The sequence below is a fragment of the Chenopodium album genome, chromosome 10 (assembly GCF_948465745.1).
Source record: "Chenopodium album chromosome 10, dcCheAlbu1.1, whole genome shotgun sequence".
Lineage (NCBI taxonomy): Eukaryota > Viridiplantae > Streptophyta > Magnoliopsida > Caryophyllales > Amaranthaceae > Chenopodium > Chenopodium album.
In genome coordinates, this window is record NC_137843.1 from 22,405,719 (window position 1) to 22,427,975 (window position 22,257).

General features: G+C 35.7%; 1 long non-coding RNA gene across 2 annotated transcripts; it reads left to right on the forward strand.

The window, feature by feature from the left end:
- Window positions 1–119: 119 nt before the first annotated feature.
- On the forward strand, window positions 120–2,476 carry LOC145563802 (uncharacterized). 2 transcript variants are annotated; one of them, XR_014094612.1, is made up of 4 exons: window positions 120–229; window positions 405–615; window positions 1,574–1,656; window positions 2,068–2,476. It is a non-coding gene; the product is annotated as an uncharacterized LOC145563802 (long non-coding RNA). The 2 variants fall into 2 exon arrangements; XR_014094613.1 differs by having other exon boundaries at window positions 2,149–2,476.
- The last annotated feature ends 19,781 nt before the right edge of the window (window positions 2,477–22,257 follow it).

The window sequence follows — 22,257 nt, forward strand, 5'->3', positions numbered from 1 at the left end:
AAATGTCAAGTCAAACTTTGTTGACTTTATTAAATGTAATGGGCTTTACTAAGGCTAGTTACAAATGCTACTCGCGAATATTTTTTTTTTTAAATTACTCATACTTTTCCTCCTCTGGCATACAACCTAACTTATCAATTACCCCATTTTTTCACAACCACCCTTTTTCATTCTCCTCTAAAACGGCTCTGAAGCTTCTCCAAAACTCAATTATGGAAGATATCAACAAGTTAAGCGCTCGATCTCCTCCTAATTTATTTATGTTTTAATTAATTCTAACCGATTATTTAAGAAATAAAAAGATAAAGTTCTAGGGTTTGTGCTTTTGCTTTTTTTTTTTTTAATTTAATTTAATGGGTGTTTAGGGGTTTCATTACTTACTACTTCCAAATTTGGGTTCATAGTAGCAGATGAGGGGGGAGTTCCGAGCACAAGAGAGGGAAACCGGAGCTTGTAATTCCTCACCATCATTTGGCGAGTGGGATAATTCCGAAATCATTGTATGTCGAAGGAGAGCAGGTTGCTACTGGGTGGCCTACTTGACGCTGCCGTTGCAAGGGAGGCTATCTAAGGGTGGGTGCCGCAGAGAGCTGATTCATTGAGATGTTAAATAAGGTATAGTTCAACGTATCCTTTGTAATTATTTATTTGTTTTGGAAGATGAACAATACAATAACATAATATAGTTAGAGCTAATAATGCTTTAGAGTAGTTAAATATACTATAGATTTGTGGCTGCATTGAGAGATTATGCTGATGAGGTTAGATGGTTATAGTGTTAGTAGTATGGTTAAAATAGAAATATGTTATCTTAGTTATTATTTGCTCCACTAACTATCGGCAACTAGCTTAATTTTTAGAGTCTTATATCAAATCCTAAACGTATTAGGTGGTAATGTTACTAGTACAGATACTTCGTATTTGTTTTGTTTAATGAAAATGGTGTCTTGAAATTGATTTAAGTGGCTGGTCAAATTAGCTTGTAGCTATCATGTGGTGAAGATTATAATGGTGATGTTTTGATGGGTTGGCTTCCACAATTGAGGTATTCAGTTTGCTGTCAATTGCTGCAATTCAGTCTTTATTTCGTCGTTTTTTTTTTCCTGTTTGATGTCAATTGCTGCAATTCAGTTTAGTATATATGTCTCAATGTCTCATAGTGATATAACCTTTATTAATGCGAGTGCTAGTTGTGATCCACAACCAGCTAGTATGTGAAAAAAAAATTGGCCTATACTGCTTCCAAATAATCTGAAGCTCGTGTTCGAAATTCATTAAATTATTAGTGAATCTGATGCATACATGAACTCCTACACCTGTTCATGCGGAGAGGCAGAGAAATTGCGGTGTCGAGTGTAAGACATTAGTTGAAGCCATAGACAAATTAGTGTTTCATGAAGAACTTGCATAAGTTTTCAGATTGACCTGGTGATTGCATTACACGAATTTCTTTTTCCTTATTGTGCTAATATTAGTTTACTAATATGATTAATTTATTTTGACTAACAGGCATAGAGATTACGAGTATGTACCTTAAATTCCTAATTTTGTATTTCTTTTCTCTATCCAACAGGAATTTTTTACAGATTATTTAGTGAGATGATGGTGCCATGAGAGCCATTTGATACTTTGTGTTCTATATCCTGAGATATTGAGGTTGGACCCATAATTTTTTATTTATTTGACGAATTGATCCCATCATTCTGAGCATATAATTGTATAGTTTTATGTTGCATCTTTTCTATTTCAATCATTTTCTTTTAGTGAGGTGAATGCTCTTGGAGTTATGCTCTGAACTTGCTTATAATAATAGCTCTTGGTAGAACATTTTTTGTGTGCTTGTATTGGATGCATTTAGGTGATTTTCCCCCTTCTCATCCAACTTGATTAATTTCATTTTATAGTTCCTTGCATGCATCATGAATAGTTCACATGTTTCTTTTCACATAGAATTTAGGCACACTTAATACTCAACGCCTAAGCTTTTCAAGATTCATAAAGTAAAGAAATCCATTATCACTACTTGATTTAGTTAAAACTTAAGTGTTTATTGTTGGAACTTTATAGGATATCCAATGAGCTAAATTCTTGAGATTCTTTGAGATTGGTATGTGAGATAACCATTAGGCAGGCGGGTCTTGGATGCAGGGGTCAATAATATTTCAAGGTTATTCTACAAGCAACTTCAAAAGGGTGAATGAGCTTACGAGAGGATGATTACAAGACATTCTCAGATTTGTTCTATTTTATAAATCTGATAACACTGTATTGTAATTAATCTATTTTATTTATTTCATTGTACATCTCTTATCACTATTCTTTTAGGATAATATTATGTCCTTTATAAGTTTATATATGAGAATTAGTGATATGTTTGTATTTATGAGTACATCAGTTTCTATATATATTGTAGAATTGATGTTGTATTTCTAGATGTCTGATTGAATTGGGTCTTACATGGGTTATATTGATAATCATTTTATTCATCACAAGAGTTGATTAATAATTTATGGTGCTTCACATGAAAAAAAATATGTAGCATATGGGTGGTGATAGTAGTGGCATGACTGGCGTCAGCTACTGCTGCCATTTTAATTTTTTTAAAAATAATATTAAGTGCTATTAGTAACCGGCATTAACAATTTCCAGTTACTAATAATACACTATTCGTAACTGGCGTTAGGCTATGCCAGTTACAAATAATACCTTATTCATAACCAGCATAACTTAACGCTAGTTACGAATAGTATGCTTTCTAACTTGGAAACAGACTATTTGTAACTGGTGTTAGGTTAGGATAAGCCAGTTACGAATAGTACATTATTAGTAACTAACATTAGCCAGTTACAAATAATTTCAACTAGTTGTAACGGTGGCATTCGCAACCAACAATGTCAGTTACTAAAAGTCAATTTCGTCAGTTACAAATATCATTTTTTTTTACTAGTGATAATTGTTATTATGCATGTATTTTCCTATTATACATGTATTTTCCTAATTTTTACTCACTTTTCGTTTTTATCAGTTTTTGTAAATCTACTCCCTTTTGCTTTATTCTTTTTATGACAACTTTTTGTTCATTTTTTTTTTATCTTCCTTGAACTTTGTGGGCACCAATTTTATAGGAAATTGTCTCATGAAGGACATTAAACTCAATACTCACTCTAGCTTCCTAATACGTTGTTCTACTACTTTCGTGAAGAACTTCCAAACCTTAATTGAATATAATCAATCCTGTTAACTTCCATTGCGATGAAAACAATGGGATTATAACAATACCAATTATTCCTAATCTAATATTGGTATGCATTAGCACAATTGATTAAGCATGCATGCCAATTAGGTCAATTATTGGAGAATTTAAGGAGGTATCACACAAATCAATCATATTTGATGCTTAATCATAGATTAGGAAACTACTCACACATAATAACAAAAGCGAAAACAACAATCAATGATGAAAACATGTTAACTAGAAAATAAAATTACAAAAGAAGAAATAGATGAATACTAAATACTTGAGTTGAAAAGAGAATTATTTGTTGATGACAAAAGCTTACATTCGATCTTCATAGGGCGATGAAAAACCTAAGTATAGAAGAAACTAGGGTTCAAATAAACTATTTAAAATGTAAGTAATAAACTAATAAGTGTAGTGAATCGAGTTTTAGAATGGGGTTTTTTAACACAAGAATAACAATCTTGAAAAAAGATAGGTTTTTGACTCCGCATAAATCTAATCAATCTGTCAGTGCCTGGTTGGTGGACAAGGGTTGATTGTTCTCCTCTTTCCCTTAAAGCTTGTTGTGACAAAGGTTTGCTCACTTGATTTTCCAGGGCGAATCCTCCCTGTTAGGCGCACTAGGAGACTTTGAATTCATTTTATAAAGCATCATCTAAATTTCTTCATTTAAAAGCTTCTATTTGGATATTAATTTAATCTTCATACACAGGCTCACTCAAAGTTTTGGTTTTACACCCAATAATCTTCTTTTTTCAATAATAGATGCATTACGATTTTAATTTATTTTTACATGGGAGTACGAACCAGTATCTATTCTATGTCTTGTTGGTTGTTTTAAGGTTTTCTTAGCTTCATATTTCTCATTTATTTTCTTTATAAAAGCTAATAGTTCTTCTAGCCTCTTCCTCTTTGGAATTTTCATGTACTTGTTTTTTAATCTTCATAATGCTAATGAAAATGTCTACTTAAACTTGGACTCCTTTGCATTCTAAGGTTTAGTTATCCCATGATGAAGTAACCCTGATTTATCTATTAATCTTACTTGACTTGTATCTAGATGTAGAGTTCATAAAGAATTCTCCCAAGTTTTTTCAATTGTAACATCATTTGGGTTTACTTTTGTTGTGTTTATTCTCTTCTTAGGATTACCTCCTTGCTTATGCTTTTGAGCATCTACTGTCGTTTTCCTAAAAGATGAATCTACCATGTTTACCAACTTGTAGACTACTTTTCACCTTAATTGTATAGATCTAGTTCCTAATGCATTTTTACTTTATCGGTTAATAACTTGATAGCTAAAAATTTTGGAGCGATATATAATTAATTATTCTAAGCTCACATGATACCTTAGCTCACATATATAACTTAATAGTCTCTTAACTTAGATTGGATGTGATACCACTAACTATTTGATCGTAGAACTCTTTATGTATTATCACCAACAAAGCTTAAACATTATTTAACATCATTGCCAAAAAACTGTAGAGGAATTATTGTATACTTGCATATACAGCACCAATACAATATATACTTAATTACCTTTTGCTTTATGATTTTATTTTTTTTACTCAATCACTTTATGATATTTAATTTTTGCTGCTTTCTTTTCACAATCTTATATTACTGTACTTTCTTCCATTTCTTTGCATACATACTTATTTTTTTTATTTTAAAGAAAGATTATTAAGTATTTATGTTGTCTTTGGTAATCTTGGTTTAGTGTATTGTTCGTGTTTACACTTCCTCTATTTTCAACAAGTAGCTAGGACAAATGGTTATTAGTGGGTAAGCTTATTTGTAACCATAGATGATCTGAAGTAAAATATAATACCAATTTGTCCAAATTTTTTCTAATTACTCTTATGGTTAAAAACATGTTTTAAAAAAATATTCAACTAATTATCAAGTAGAAAATCAAATCAAATTTATAACCAATTTTTTATTAAAAAAAAAATTAATGTACATGGAAAAAGGCATTATTAATTTAAGATACACAATTCAAAAATCAACTACTTCATATAATATTCTATATTTTACCTAAAATAATAAGAAAATAAATATATTTCTAAACTATTTTGATTCTTATAAAAATGGAAAATTAGCTTAAAGCAATACCACTATCAATGGTGTGTGCAAAATAATACAGACTTAACTATTTAATTTGCTATTAATAGTACCACCTTTTGTGATATACTAGCTTAGGACCCTGTTGAGGTAAATATTGTTCTTTACCAACAAGTTAAATATCCTGTCTTGTTCTAGAGTATTAGGGGGCTGCCCCTCGAGTTACCAATTTCAAAGATTGATAACCTTTCTAATGTAAGAACAAAACTGTAGGGTTTTAGGTACTATAATGCGAAATTTCACGAACCATATTCGTTTGCACCTAAACAGGATCTACAATCATAACACATAAAGAATCACATAATACATACCTTTGATACGTGATTTCCACAGGCGATTGACTGTCAATTAGGGAGATAATAGAGCCCCAAGCATTGCTCATCTACTTAGTCCACGGGATAGGATTGAACCTCCACTATTTTTAGGTAGTTGGGCACGAACACTTCGAACCACCTTCTACGGAGAGGGGAGGAGAAAACCGAGCCACGAACAACCACGACCACCATCGTGCACCACCGTGCACCACACGCACCACCGGCGTGTGCGGACGTGAGGGAAGAGGAGAGAGTATGTGCATGTGAGTAGGGCTTGGTTGCTAGCAAGTCTATTCTTAATTAACTGCTAAGTGTGTTATGTCAAACCCTAGGCAAGGTCTTTATTTATACATCATATGTATAATTATAGTCCAAACCAAGACCACAATACTCTCCCTTTAATCCTATATGGCCGGCCACTCCATGAAGCCCAATAATGGGCTTCTTTCTTTGTTCAATCCATCACCCTTTGTGTGACCTTATAGGATCCATTCTATTGGTATTTGGACTATTTGACTAGCCCAAATATCATTGATCACGTCTAGCAACAGATAACGAAAACCCAAAAGAACGAACTTAATTATCTCCCTAATTTGATCCATTATATATCAAGTAATTGCACTTGACGAAGACATAAATCCTTCAATCTCCTACTTGTCTGAGACAAGTGTGCAATATTCAAATTCCTTAAGTCAATGTATGTCGATTTGATAATATGATTACATCACATGTCGAAATCATATTACACTACAAATCATTTCTTGAAATCTGAGTTAGAATTACAAAATAAATTATTACTGAGTAATACATTTGAGCGCAGCCACACATTCTCTTAATTCTCCCTTTACAAGGCGCCATGACACATTCCTAATAAATAGGTAGACTCAATCCAATCTTGTGGAAACCAAAACTCCCACTCAACTCTTTAAGTAACTAGGAAACACTCTTTATAATCTCCAGTTACGGGAAGACGTTTGAATGTTCCACAGTTAAATCAATCATTGAGTGAAATCAATATGCTCCAATCATGTCTAAGGAATCCACTAATATATCCGAAAGCTCTATACTTGAACTTCATAATAGGTCAATAGTTTGATCATGCATCATTCATGCATATCCAAGTGATTGACCGAGCATCACTATGCCTCTATAGCCCATGAAACTACGCTATCCAATCAATCTTACATGCTAGTCATTGAAATCATTTATGTCCAATTTAATGATTTCAAACTAGGAACTCAAAAACTGTATGAATTTAGGGCCTGTTAACATTTACTGAACTGAGCTGAACTGAACTGAACTGAACTGATTGGAGCTGAACTGAGCTGAATTGAACTGAACTGATTGGAGCTGAACTGAACTGAGCTGAGCTGAAATGAATATTTTATGAGAGAGGGAAATTAGGAGCTGAACTGAACTGAACTGATTGGAGCTGAATTGAACTGAACTAAACTGATTGGAGCTGAACTGAACTGAAATTAAGTAAATGTGAACAAGCCCTTAGTTCACCTGTGGGGTTTCATTCATCAGGTCATCAACCTGATGAGCCCATTAATTTATAATTATTTTGGACATTTTATTTAATGTCAAAACCATAATTAAATAAGATTGAAATTTTGTTTCAATTGATAAACATAATTCTGCAAGTTGATGTATTACTTATGTAATATGTTTTCTCAAAACATATACAACTTAAATTACATAACTTGCTTCAATCCAAGAACCTTAGTGTGATTCTCACACCTTGGTTATGGAAGGGGTTTAGTAAGTATAATTCATGAGACATTCTCATAAATATGAATCTTGCAACTTCTAAATTTTAATAATGATATTCATCTCCATACACTAAGTACTTTCTCTCATCCTTCTACTAGGAATTAGAAATTTCTAGCTGTATTCCAGCATTTCATTAGATTTTGATTGAAATCTATCATCACTTATTCTTAAAACACGTGAATCAAATAGACGAGTATAGTCCATGACATGCATAATGCATCCTTTGCAAACACTAGTAGAAAAACAGCAAAGGGCACCCCTATATTGCCACCGGTTCAAGGCAAACCGGTGGCAAAAAGGCTAAGATTGAAGCAGCTTTAAGTCGGGCTAGACATTTGGCACCGGTTCAGTGTGAACCGGTGGCAAAAATGTAAAGGCCACCGGTTTGAACCGGTGCCAAATGAACCGGTGCCTTTTAAAAAAAACGCGCCTTTACTTCTCCTTCCTCTCTTTCTCTTTCATTTCCCTAGCTTCAATTCCCTGACTTCCTTCACTGTTTCATCAGAGAAACGAACCCTCCCCCTTTTTCCCTCCACCACAGCCGCCACCTTCACCGGCCACCAGGGGTGTCGAAAACCACTGCCTTTCTCTTTCAATTCTCCCCTGCCCTTCTCTTTTCCCTTTCTTTCTCTTTCAAAGCTGTTGCCTCCACCAGCATTGTTCGAAAACAGAAGCTCCACCGTCGCGCACCGCCTCCACCACTCCACCGTCGCGCTGCATCCACCATTGCGCACCACCGCTGCTACCTCCACCACCGAGGGTCGTACTCAATCTCTCCTCCCCTTAGCTTCTTCCACCTCCAACTAGTTTAGGGTAAGTTTTTATTTTTTTGTTAAAAATTGAACAATTATTTTGAAATATGTAATTCTATTATTTTCAATAGCATTTTGAACAATTATTGTTAAGCAAATTAATGTCAAGGAATGTATATAATTTTACCCTAATTTTTTTAATTTTTAAATTGGTTGTTTATTTAGAAATTTTGAATACATATTATAGATTAGAGTAATTTTGTATGTTTAGAGTAATTTTGTATGTTTAGAGTAATTTTGAATACATATTATAGATTAGAGTAATTTTGCATTACTTTGTTCCTTAGTTGAAAATTTTGTATGTTTTAATGGGTTATTTTGAGGTTGATTTAATGAGTAAGTTTGAATATAATACAGATTAGTAAAAATGTTACTTAATTAGTTGAATTTTGGTATGTTTTAATGTGTAATTTTAGGTTGTTTTAATGGGTAATTGTGAATATATTAGAGAATTAGTGACCTTGCTACTAATTAGTTGTGATTAAATTAGAGAATTGTGAATAAATTAGAGAATTGTGATTACATTAGAGAATTGTGAATAATTTAGAGAATTGTGATTAAATTAGAGAATTGTGCATAAATTAGAGAAATAGTGATATTGCCACTTAATTAGTTGTGAATAAATTAGAGAATTGTGAATACATTAGAGAATTGTGAATATATTAGAGAATTAGTGACGTTGCTAATTTTTGTTTTTTTTTAATAGATTCATATGTGAATTGAAGCATGAGTTTAGCTTGAGGACTACATATTGAGCTCAAGTGGGTAGTTCATAAGTGTACATCCATTGTACTTGCTATATTGGTATGACTTATAAACTTTACTAAGCTATATTTCTTTCTATTTATCCATTTAATAAAAGTTTATTCATGATATTGCAACTTGTGTATTGTTTAATTGCAAATAAATACAACAATATATAGAATACTTGCATCATCATATGCCTAGATACCCGTTCAAGGCTTTCTCATTAGGAGAAAGTTTTGAATAGTCCCCGGTTGGGACTGTTCTTGAATGTGTACTCTCACTTAGGTGGTGAATGTATGTTTTCTTTTTGATTTTAAGGAACATCTTGGCTTACCATTTCCTCACCATGTTTTCTGGGTACATATGTGGGTAATTAATTATCTACATCGTGTACTTGGAGAACTAGGGGGAAATGCTGTCGGATTTTCCTTAAAATTGGAAAGTTGACATACATTCACTAGTGAGAGTAGACATTCAAGGATGGGTTAGGTTGGAGTGATAAGGACCCTTTGGAAACATGCATTTTTCACTATATGAATGGTATATTCACGTTTTGTACTTGAATTTGATTTACATAAAATATGTAGCAATTACACATTATTCATTATATGTTGCTATATATGTTTAGAGATAATTTACTAAATGGAGAAGGATCGTGGTTGGATGTATGGTAGACGTGATACATTGGAATTTTGGAATAGGGTTCAAGAGTTTTGCGAGAGGGCTTTAGCTTATCAACGCAAACTGGGTGACAAAGGCCTTTATTGTCCTTGTGTTGATTGTAATAATGTGAATGTCGTCGATAGTGTTGAAATCATTAGAGATCATGTATTATGTCGTGGGTTTAGGCATAAATACCATGTGAGGATTTGGCACGGAGAAGCTGGAGAGTACAGTGGGGATCTTCATCGGATTGTTGTGCGTGTTAGAAGCAGTGAGATTCATGTGGACGAGGAATACGAGAATAATGACTATATTGTTGATAATGGTGAGGATGGAGCCGATGATGATCAGGCGGATGAGGTCGAGGATGAACACGTGGATAAGATGTTGCATGGTGTTGAAGGTGGAGTGTTTGAGTTATTATCGGAGGCTTCCAAAAAGCCTTTGTATCCTGGGTGCAAAAAATACTCCAAACTATCGGTCGTGCTAACACTTTTCAACATTAAGTCGAAGCATGGGTGGACGGACATTAGTTTTACTTCTTTGTTGACCGCATTAAGTGATATGTTGCCTGATGGGAATGAAATTCCTAAGTCTTACTATTACGCAAAGAAGCTCATGTGTCCCTTTGGTTTGGAGTATATGAAGATACATGCATGTCCTAATTATTGTATTCTGTATCGAAATAAGTATGAACAATTGCAGGAGTGTCCACGATGCAAGCTATCGCGCTACAAGCGCATGAGTTGCAATCCTGGTTCGGAGGGACCTCCTGCTAAGGTGTTGTGGTATCTTCCCATTATTCCAAGGTTTAAGCGTCTATTCTCAATACCAAAAGACGTTAAAAACTTGAGGTGGCATGCAGAGGGAAGAAAGAAAAACAGAATGCTGAAGCATCCAGCTGGCTCTCCACAGTGGAAGAACATTGATTTGAAGTTTGAGAAATTTGGTGATGAAGTCAGAAATTTAAGGCTTGGCTTGTGCACGGACGGGATGAATCCATTTGGCACTCTTAGTACCCAACACAGCAAATGGCCGGTACTTTTAGTGATTTATAATTTGCCTCCTTGGTGTGCATGAAACATAAGTATGTAATGCTTTCATTGCTAATAACGGGACCTAGGCAACCTGGAAACGACATAGATGTTTACCTTTCGCCGCTTATTGACGACTTGAGAAAGATGTGGGATGAAGGGGTTTCCGTTTTCAATGCTCATCAGAACGAGATGTTCACATTGCGTGCAGCCCTTATGTGGACCATGAATGACTTCCCTGCATATGGCAACTTGTGTGGGTACAAGGTCAAAGGGAAAAAAGCATGCCCTATATGTATTGATGACACATCAAGCATATACCTTACTCATTCTCGCAAAGATGTCTACTTGCGGACTCGAAGGTTCCTTAGGCGTGATCACCCGTACCGTAGGCAAAAAAAGGCTTTCGATGGAACAGTGGAAGAGGATACTGCGCCTAGACCATTGAATGGTGCTGAGATTTGTGCTTGGGTGAAAGGGATACGAACAGTGTTTGGAAAATTAGAAAAAACTGTGGTCTCAGCTGCTCTGTTTAAGAAAGAATCAATCTTTTGGAAGCTTCCATACTGGAGAGAACATGACGTTAGGCACTGTCTTGATGTGATGCATATAGAGAAGAATGTGTGTGATGCTCTTTTGGGAACGCTTATGAATATCCAAGGCAAAACAAAGGACGGAAAGGGTGCACGGTTAGATTTGAAAGAGATGGGGATTCGTCCAGAATTGTGGCCTCAGGAAAAGGTTAGAAAGGGGAAGGAACCGAGAAAAGAAGATGAAAATGTTTTGAAAAAAGGGAAGGAGGAGAGCAAGGGAAAGGGAAAGGGAAAGGCCACAGATGCGTCAAAGAAGAAAGTTGAGGGTAAAGGGAAGGATGAAAAGAATTATTTACCCTCGGCTTGCTATACATTGTCAAGGGTAGAGAAACGTATGTTTTGTGCATGTCTGTACGGCATTAAGGTTCCATCAGGGTACTCATCTAACATGAAAAGATTTGTAACCTTGAATAGAGAATTGAAGCTGACAAGTATAAAATCCCATGATTGTCATATTATGATGCAAGTATTCCTTCCGATTGCAATTCGTGGTATTCTACCAAAGCACGTGAGGGAAGCGATTACAAGCCTTTGTTCGTTTTTCAATACAATATGTAGCAAAGTGCTTGATCCTTGCACACTAGATGCTTTGCAAGCAGATGTGGTTGTGACTTTGTGCAAATTTGAGATGTATTTCCCACCCTCATTTTTTGACATAATGGTTCATCTGATTCTTCATTTGGTGCGTGAGATTAAGTTATGCGGTCCAATGTTCATGAGGTGGTGCTACCCTTTTGAAAGACACATGGGTACATTACAAGATAAAGTACGGAACCGGGCTCATCCTAAAGGAAGTATGATGCAAGGGACCGTGGGTGAGGAGATAGGTAACTTTGTGGCGGACTACATAGCCCTTGCTCAACCTATTGGTCTTCCTACTTCTCGACATGAAGGTAGACTTGATGGTCATGGCACAATTGGGTCGAAACGAATGTCACCTGACCAAGATCAGTTCTTACAAGCACACCTTTATGTGTTGCACCATGTTTCAGATGTGCACCCATATTTAGACGAGCACATGGCTAGTTTGCGTGACGAATTTCCATCGAAAGGTGAAAGGGCACTTATGCAGTTGCATAATAAGAGGTTTGTTAATTGGTTTTGTGATCGAGTAATGAGTCAATTGGATGATACTAATGTGACCGATACAGTACGGTGGCTTGCGTACAGTCCTAGGGGTGATATTCGTTCATTTGAGGGATATGACATCAATGGGTACACTTTTTGGACCGAGGGTCATGATTTGAAATCTTCCTCCACCCAAAACAGTGGTGTAATGCCTGTGGCATCGTCAAGGGAGTTTGCAAGTGCTAAGGATAAATCACCTTTCGATGCAGAGTTGTCATACTATGGTCGAATTCAAGAAATATGGGAGCTTGATTATTATAACTTCACGGTTGCTCTTTCCAAGTGTAAGTGGGTTGATAATATCAGGCGTAATGTCAAATATGAGGACTTTACTCTTGTAGATCTTGGCCACTCGAATGATAGTGCAAAACCATTTATCCTTGCATCTCAAGCTAAGCAAGTGTTCTACGTAACTGACCCAGTCGATTCAAAATGGTCTATAGTGCTAGCTGGCAAAAGAAGAATCCTAAGCATCGGAGATGTTGAGGATGAGGAAGAATATGATGCGTTTGATGATTCTGCACCTTTCACTGTTCCTAGACCTGTTGTACTAAATGACATAGACAACGAAGCAGGTTATATGCGATCAGACCACAACGAAGGAATTTCAGATTGAGGTAGTATGATTAAAAGTTAGTAATGATCACAACATGTTTGTAGGAAGAAATTGCCTAAGTTTACTCATTATTATGCATATACAAGGTTATAGGACCATAAGTAGGTGAAAATGGCTTAAATGAGCTTCTAGTTAACCCAAGTCCTTTGTTTTGTGTATGAACTAACATTTAATCATTCTAACAACTCATATTCATTATATTTAACATGTTTGTAGTTTGAAATTGCCTAAGTGTACTCATTATCATGCATATACAAGGTTATAGGACCATAAGTAGGTGAAAATGGCTTAAATGAGCTTCTAGTTAACCCAAGTCCTTTGTTTTGTGTATGAACTAACATTTAATCATTCTAACAACTCATATTCATTATATTTAACATGTTTGTAGTTTGAAATTGCCTAAGTGTACTCATTTTCACTAATACTTTACTATACACTAACATTGTTTTATGTTTGTTTTGACAGGTGCTTATATCTCATGGAGGACGATCATGACCCTGATTGTGTAGAGGACATTGAGGATGATGACTATGATGACGAGTATGGGGATGAGGACGAGGATGAGCCTTATGATGTGAACAAGGAGGTTGACTTGGGTGAGCCAGAGGATCAGGCTCAAGATGAGTTTGAGCGTAGGCTTGAAGAATTTGAAATTTCAGATGAACGTGCACCGCCTATTGCAAATACAGCATGTGAGATTGTTGGTGAGAACCCGACTCTTGAAACTCATGGCGAAGGACAAGATCAAAACAACACAGGTGGTGGAGGGGGGGTAAAGGCATCGGCTCAAAGAAAGGGAGGGGGTCCGACGAGAACTTTTAAGAAACCGGACGGTCCCATGGTCTTGGAGTATGACAACAACGACCAACCCGGGGGCAAATGGCGTCGACAATATGCTAATCATGTTAACATGTGTGAGCGGAAAATCCCCATTACACTTGTAATGTGGCAAGTACCTCCGGGTTTGATTCAAACCTTTTGGGATGATACAAGGGTAAGTGTGTTTTTGGCACATTTAGACAATTTAAGAAACCTTCACCTTATGGTTGTTAGTAAATAGAAACTAATAATCGGTTTGTATTTGTGCTTGCAGAGGCTGTTTTCTATTCCTAATGATGCCGAGAAGAGAAGGGTGTTTGAATATTTATTAGCGGAAAGATTCAGAGGCTTTAAGACCACCTTGACTAATGGATGGATCTACAAGAAGAAGAAATCAAATAAGAAGAAAGTTGTTGAGGATGACCTTCTCCCGTGGCAAAAATGGTCGACCGTGTCAAAAGAAGACTCGGAAGAGTTCGTTATTCAGAAGACTCAAAAGAAAGCCATTGTAAGTTTGTGTAAATCTAATCTCAATTGAATAATAGCTTTACTCTTTTTGTAGTACTGATACTAACATTTGTTTTTATGTAGGAACTTCGAAAGCAAAATAAAAAAAATGCATTGAAGGAGTACACCCATCGTATGGGGGCTAAGACATTTGCTGAAAAGAGACCTGAGTGGATCAAAAAGGGTTTATACCCTAAATCGCTTCTAGTGGCATCGAAGGAACCCTCTAGTTCCACGGTCACTACTTTGGTGAGTCGTGCTGGTGATTTCTTTTGTTCTCTCCATACGTTTGATAAGGAAACCGGAAAATGGGTCATCAAGGGTCCGGAAACCAAAAAAATGGCAGATAAACTTGTAAGTTACCTATGAACTGTTGAATTTTAAGTTGCTTTTGCATCAAAATCACTATACAAACCATTAACTGTATTACTGACATCCTTTTTTCTTTTGCTACAGCTTGAGCACACTCAAGAACTGGTGGAGGGAAAATTGGTCCCAAGTGTGGAGAATGACCCTTTCATCATGGCTTTGGAAAGGCCATACCATCCATGACGAGTATTAGGTTCGGGAGGGTCATTGCTAGGATGGCAAAAGGTGATGGGTTCAGAATACACGAAATCGGGTAGATCTCGAGCCACTGTTAACTCACCGGGGGAGTTGGATGCCAAGATGGCATCATAAGGAACAAATACGCAACGAGTTAGTAGGTGAATTCAATGCTTGGGCGAAGCAAATGAACTTACCGACTTTGCCGTTCCTCGCAACTACACCGGTCAACTCATGTTCTCAACCAAAAGGACAAGGAGAAGGTGATAGACATGGAGGAGATGAGATACATGGAGAAGATGTGCTACCTGAGGTAATTTCAATCGGATTATTAAAAGTTTTAAAATACTGAGTTAATTGAGATCTGAGGTGGCATGATTGATGAACTGTTGCACGTTCCTACTCCTACACATGCGGACTCGAGGGAGATTGATAATCCAACACCACATGAATATCCAGATTTACAGGTGATTTGTAACCCTCTGCCTTAATGAATTTCGTTATATTATCAATGGTGTAGTAAAAGACCTATTTAGATAAATTTTTTTTGTAAAGGTGCAAGAAGACACCCGGTGTGCACTTCTACCCCCGGAGCATGCAAATAGTGTGCAATTGAGTTTCGTGGCGTATGGTAGTGCGCAAGCGACGACCGGTGCTACGGTGGGGCCATATCATTACTCGGTTGGGATCACTTCGGTGGTTGAGGGATTCGAAGACATCCCACTACCCGTACCGATAGAGGAGGTTGAGATAACAAAGCTTTGGCAAGCTATAGGTAGCTTCGTTGATTGGCCACGTGCGTGGGTGAGGTTGATTAACGAGGTAATTTATTTATTTTCATTTTTTTAGTGTTAAATAACCATTAGGCACTCTCTAACTGCACCGCTGAAAATAAAACCGCTGAAATAGCATGACTCACCGGCCCCCATCTCCGATGCCGAGGCAGCGGCGGCCTCGGCTGGTGCTTCCTGCGCTGCTCTGGCCTCCGGAGCGGCTGCCCGGGCTGCTCCAGCCTCGGCAGCCGCTGCCCAGGCTGCTCCGGCCTCGGAAGCAGCTGGCTGCTTGGGCTGCTGCACCCCAGGCAGCCGCTGCAGGCCAGGCAGCAGGCTGTCGGGGCTGCTGCAGCCTCGCCAGCACGCTGCCTGGGCTGCTGCAGCCTTGGCAGGCGGCTGCCCGGGCTGCTGCAGCCTCGTCACCGCTTGTCTGGGCTGCTGCAGCCTCGGCTAGTGGCTGCCGGGGCTGCTGTGGCCTCGGCGGCGGCTGCATGGGCTGTTTCGGCAGCGGCGGCGGCTCCCTCGGCTGTTCCGGCCTCGGCGGAAGGTGCACTTTTTTTTTAATATTTTGAGCCATTTTTTTTTCTTAACTCACTCGGTCGTTGAATTTATATCATAATTACATATTTATAAGTGATTGTGACTTGCAATAACATAAAAGAAGCTAAGTTCTATGTTTATGGGTCCATTTCATCAAACTAAAGCCATTTTGAGCCAAAATGGCTTCTCACTTGCCTATTTTCTTCATTTCTCAACTTATGAACTTATTCTTTCTCAAACCATATCATAATTACATATTTATAAGTGAATGTGACTTGAAATGACATAAAAGAAGCTAATTTCTAAGTTTTTTGCTCCACTACATCAAAATAAAGCCATTTTGAGGCAAAATGACTTCTAACTTGCCTATTTTCTTCAATTCTCAACTTATAAACTTATTCTTTCTCAAACCATCTCAAAATTACATATATATCCTTGATTGTGACTTAAAATGACATAAAAGAAGCTAATTTGTAAGTTTTTGGGTCCATTTCATCAAAATAAAGCCATTTTAAGCCAAATTGGCTTCTAACATGCCTATTTTCTTCATTTCTCAATTTATAAACTTATTATTTCTAAAACCATCTCATAACTACATATTTATAAGTGATTGTGACTTGAAATGACATAAAAGAAGCTAAGTTCTAAGTTTTTGGGTCCATTTCATCAAAATAAAGCCATTTTGAGCCGAAATGGCTTCTTACATGCCTATTTTCTTCATTTCTCAACTTATGAACTTATTCTTTCTCAAACCATCTCATAATTACATATTTATAAGTTAATGTGAGTTGAAATGACATAAAGAAGCTAATTTCTATGTTTTTGGCTCCATTTCATCAAAATAAAGCCATTTTGGGCAAAATGGCTTCTCACTTGCCTATTTTCTTCATTTCTCAACTTATAAACTTATTCTTTCTCAAACCATCTCATAATTACATATTTATAAGTGATTGTTAGTTGAAATTACTTAAAAGAAGATCATTTCTAAGTTCATCGGTCCATTTCATCAAAATAAAACCATTTTAAGCCAAAATAACTTATAATATGCCTATTTTCTTCATTTCTCAACTTATAAACTTATTCTTTCTCAAACTATATTAGATTTCGCATGGAAGAAAAACTTCAAAGAGAAAGAGGGTGGAGAAGCCTAAAAGCATTGATCAACCTAACAAGAAGCTAAGTGAACAACGGTCTAATAGTGAACAAGCGTCGAAGTTGCGCTCTTCGAAAGGTTCACCCATGCAACCTACTCCACTTGTTGAAGACATTGTTCTTCAATCGCTCTCTGCTGACATGACCTTTCTTCACAACCGTGCTTGTCATTTGGTCGATCCCATGGAAGTTGCACTTCCTAAGGCAATGTTCCACTATGATGAGGATGCAGTTGCATGGATCAGCAAAGAAGATGTGAAGGAATTTCTACGTGGTGCAAAGCTTAACATTTCCCTCATTCAAACAATCATGAGGTACTTCAATGCCCACATAATCTACACTTTTTTCAAGTTATTCAAATTTTTGGTGATTATCCTTCATTTGATTAATTATTCAATGTTCATGCACGTAGAGCACTACAGGAGCACTTAACTGAAACTGATTCTCCTTGTAAAGTTGGGTGGTTATGCCCCGAGCAGTTATCCACTACTAGAATCATAGGCAACCCCCGTGACGTGTTGTACTATGTTGAACAGAGTATCAGGGAATTAGTGGGTGCGGGAGACAAGTTCATATTCGCCCCATGTTATAGAGAGTAAGTCTAACCATGTCAAATTCAATCGATTTGTCCTCATTTTATGTTGACTCCTAAATATCAATTTGCTTGTCTATTGTGAACTTATCTAGGGAGCATTGGAGCCTCATGTTTATTTGTAATTCCAATAACACAATTTATCACCTTAATTCAGCTCGATCATCGGAGAAGTGGCTAGTGAAGTCTATATTGCAAAAGTAAATATATATAGCTACCTAGTGATGATTATTGATAATAATAACTAATTTAGTAGTCAAATGACTAATCAAAGTTGAATGTACTTTATTTACTACAGAGTTATGAAGAAGCTACATTGTCGTGCTCCTCAGGGTCCAACATGGAAATCACCGTTGGTAATTTACATGATATTGTGATTATCTTCAAAATCTATGTTAATAAATATTTGCTAATTTCCTTTGCATGTTTCACTAATGTGATTTGTTCGTCATATGCTAGTGCGCACAACAAGAAAATGGACTTGATTGTGCTTTGTATGTGATGAGATTCATGCTTGACATAGTGACTCATTGTACGGACAGTCAACAGCTTGATGAGGTAAGTCCTAAAACTTAATGAAATGCTATTTTGATGTGATTTCTAGCCTTAGACACCTAATATTACCCAACATTGACATGTTATGAGAATAAAGTAGGTCATTTGATAAGAAAGGTAGAAAATGGGCTGAATAGAAGTCATATGGGCCATATTTGGGCCATTTTGTGTTAATATGCTCTTTTGATGTGATTTCATTCCTTATACTGTTATGAGATAAATAAAGTTCATTTGATAAGAAATGTAGGAAATGGGCAAAGTAAAGTCATATAGGCCATATTTGGGCCATTTTGAGTAAAAAGCATCTTAAACCTTAATAAAATTCTCTTTTGATTCAATTTTAGGGCTTAGACACATAAAACTAGGTGACATTGATATGTTATGAGAAAGAAATAGTTCATTTGATAAGAAATGTAGGAAATGGCCTAAATAGAAGTCATATAGGCCATATTTGGGCCATTTTGAGTAAAATGCGTTGTAAAACTTAATGAAATGCTATTTTGATGTGATTTCTAGCCTTGGACACCTAATATTACCCAACATTGACATGTTATGAGAAATAAATAGGTCATTTGATAAGAAAGGTAGAAAATGGGCTGAATAGAAGTCATATGGGCCATATTTGGGTCATTTTGTGTTAATATGCTCTTTTGATGAGATTTCATTCCTTATACACCTGTAAATAGATAATATTGACATGTTGTGAGATAATAAAGTTCATTTGATAAGAAATGTAGGAAATGGGCAAAGTAAAGTCATATAGGCCATATTTGGGCCATTTTGAGTAAAAAGCGTCTTAAACCTTAATAAAATGCTCTTTTGATTCAATTTTAGGGCTTAGACACATAAAACTAGGTGACATTGACATGTTTTGAGAAAGAAATAGTTCATTTGATAAGAAATGTAGGAAATGGGCTAAATAAAAGTCATATAGGCCATATTTGGGCCATTTTGAGTAAAATGCGTTGTAAAACTTAATGAAATGCTATTTTGATGTGATTTTTAGCCTTAGACACCTAATATTACCCAACATTGACATGTTATGAGAAATAAATAGGTCATTTGATAAGAAAGGTAGAAAGTGGGCTGAATAGAAGTCATATGGGCCATATTTGGGCCATTTTATGTTAATATGCTCTTTTGATGAGACTTCATTCCTTATACACCTATAACTAGATAATATTGACATGTTGTGAGATAAATAAAGTTCATTTGATAAGAAATGTAGGAAATGGGCAAAGTAAAGTCATATAGGCCATATTTGGGCCATTTTGAGTAAAAAGCGTCTTAAACCTTAATAAAATGCTCTTTTGATTCAATTTTAGGGCTTAGACACATAAAACTAGGTGACATTGACATGTTTTGAGAAAGAAATAGTTCATTTGATAAGAAATGTAGGAAATGGGATAAATAGAAGTCATATAGGTCATATTTGATAAAATACATATTGTTTAGCCTAATTAATTAATTCTAACATAATTTTTTTGTACTTCAAGTTTTGCAAGGTACAAAAGGATGGTCCGTTGACAATCAAGGAACTTAATGAAGTTCGTGATATGTTGGCGTCTTTTATCACCTTCAACATGTAAATGTCATTTTAACTGTAAATTTATGTTAACTTTTTAACTATATATTATTATTCATTATTTACTTACTATCATTTGTATATATATATAACACCTTTTTTTTATTGTATTGCATTTGGGAATATTTATATCTATACATATATGAATTCTTGTTTTTAATATTATTTTTATCTTATTATAATATTTAATAATATTATTATTATTAGTAATTATAATAATAATATTATTAATTATTTTATTTAATATTATTGCTGGAATTACAGGTTATTATTGCTGGAATAACAAGGTGTTTTTTTTTAATATTATTGTAAGAAAAAAGGAAAAAATATATATATATATATATATATATAATTGAAAAGGCACCGGTTGACCGGTGCCAAAAACTGCTGCCACCAAAAAAAAAATTGCACGGGACTATATTTAAGGCACCGGTTAACCGGTGCTAAAACCAGTTTATGGCACCGGTTTTGAACCGGTGGCCAAAATAAATAAAGGCACTGGTTAACCGGTGCCAAAACCGGTTTTGAACCGGTGGCAAAAAGGGGGGTAATTGGAACCCCCCACATTGTAACCGGTTCAAACCGGTGCCTTAGGCCGGGTTTGAACCAGTGCCCTTTGCTGTTTTTCTACTAGTGAAAATGCATAAGGAGCATCACTCAAAACCTTAATTTCATCAACTTTTCTCAAAGCATTAAATCTTTAAGCAATGTGCCACGTTACATGGGATTGAAACTTTTCAATATAATGTTGAACCTCATAAGACTCTTATCAATATAAGCTTCTTAACTAAGCTCAAACATCCATCAAAACCTATCTCTATAGATTTTGAATCCCAAATGTACTTATCTTTCTCTTCCTATTTTTTCATACAAAATGCGTTAGCCATCGCTTGACCCTTCAAGCTAAGCATGGAATAATTGCTCTTTGTACTAGACCAAGAAGACTTTATAGCTCCCACTAAACATCTTGTATACACAACATCTTCATTTTATGAGAACATCAAACAACTTTGATTAAATCACAAAATTAAGAACATTAACTCCATGATGCTTTCTTTGATCCATAAATGGACCTCTTACACATCCTTAGGATTATTAGATTTTCAAAACTATTGTGATTGTATCATATACAAATCTTCTCTCATGAACAATTTCAAGAAAGCGCTTTGAAATCCATCTACCGAATCTCATAAGGTAGAAATCACTAAAATATCTTTAATAGATCTTTACAACATGACTAATGTAAAGGTTTCATAGTAGTCATAGTCATACTATGAATTAGTTGAATCCTTTAACAAGTCTTTGCATTGTTTAGAAAACATTTTTCTTTCCTGTCTATTTTGCTTATAATGGGTCTCACTCAATTAGGCAAATTAATCAAGTGTCATACACTTGGTTACAGACATAGAATCTATTTAAGATTTCCATGGTTTTTAAACCACTTGGAGTTATAACTTGTCAAATCATCTTTATTACTTGCATAATCATCATGTTCAAAAATAATTATTTTATAACTCTTAGTCATTATGAAATCATATTTCTTTGGCTAAGTTTTACGTAGCTAGTCATCATTGTTGGCATTATGCAACAATTGAAACTCATACAACAACTTTGTTTAGTAATGAGAAACGACAATAGAAGATGTGCACTTGGAATGTACTACCTTCGACACATGGTTATTATTCCCATTACACTAAATGAGGCCACGCGTTGTCATTTATAACATGAGGTGAATCATGCTCATATCGTTGCTTTTATTCGATAATTTCTCAAATTTCTTCAAGATTTCGAATTAGCTTTTCTTGAACTCTTTCAAGGATCTTGAACTCTTTCGAGATTCACATACTCCCACTTGCCTTTTGAAGAGGCACATTTAGCATAGGGTGAACCAACTATAGTTTGAACCATGTTTGTTTGTTGCTTTTCTCGAACTCTTTCGAGATTTACACTACTCCCACTTGACCTTTTAGAATTGACATGTTTTCCATAAAGGGCACCTACTTAAGCAACAACCATTTTGTGCTAAGTATGATTTGTGTAGTAGAATCCCTTGCTCTGTATAGGAAACGAACGTGTATCAAACAATTTAATACAACTTTTATTCCTTGCTTTGTAGAAAGACTTTATAAGAACTTTT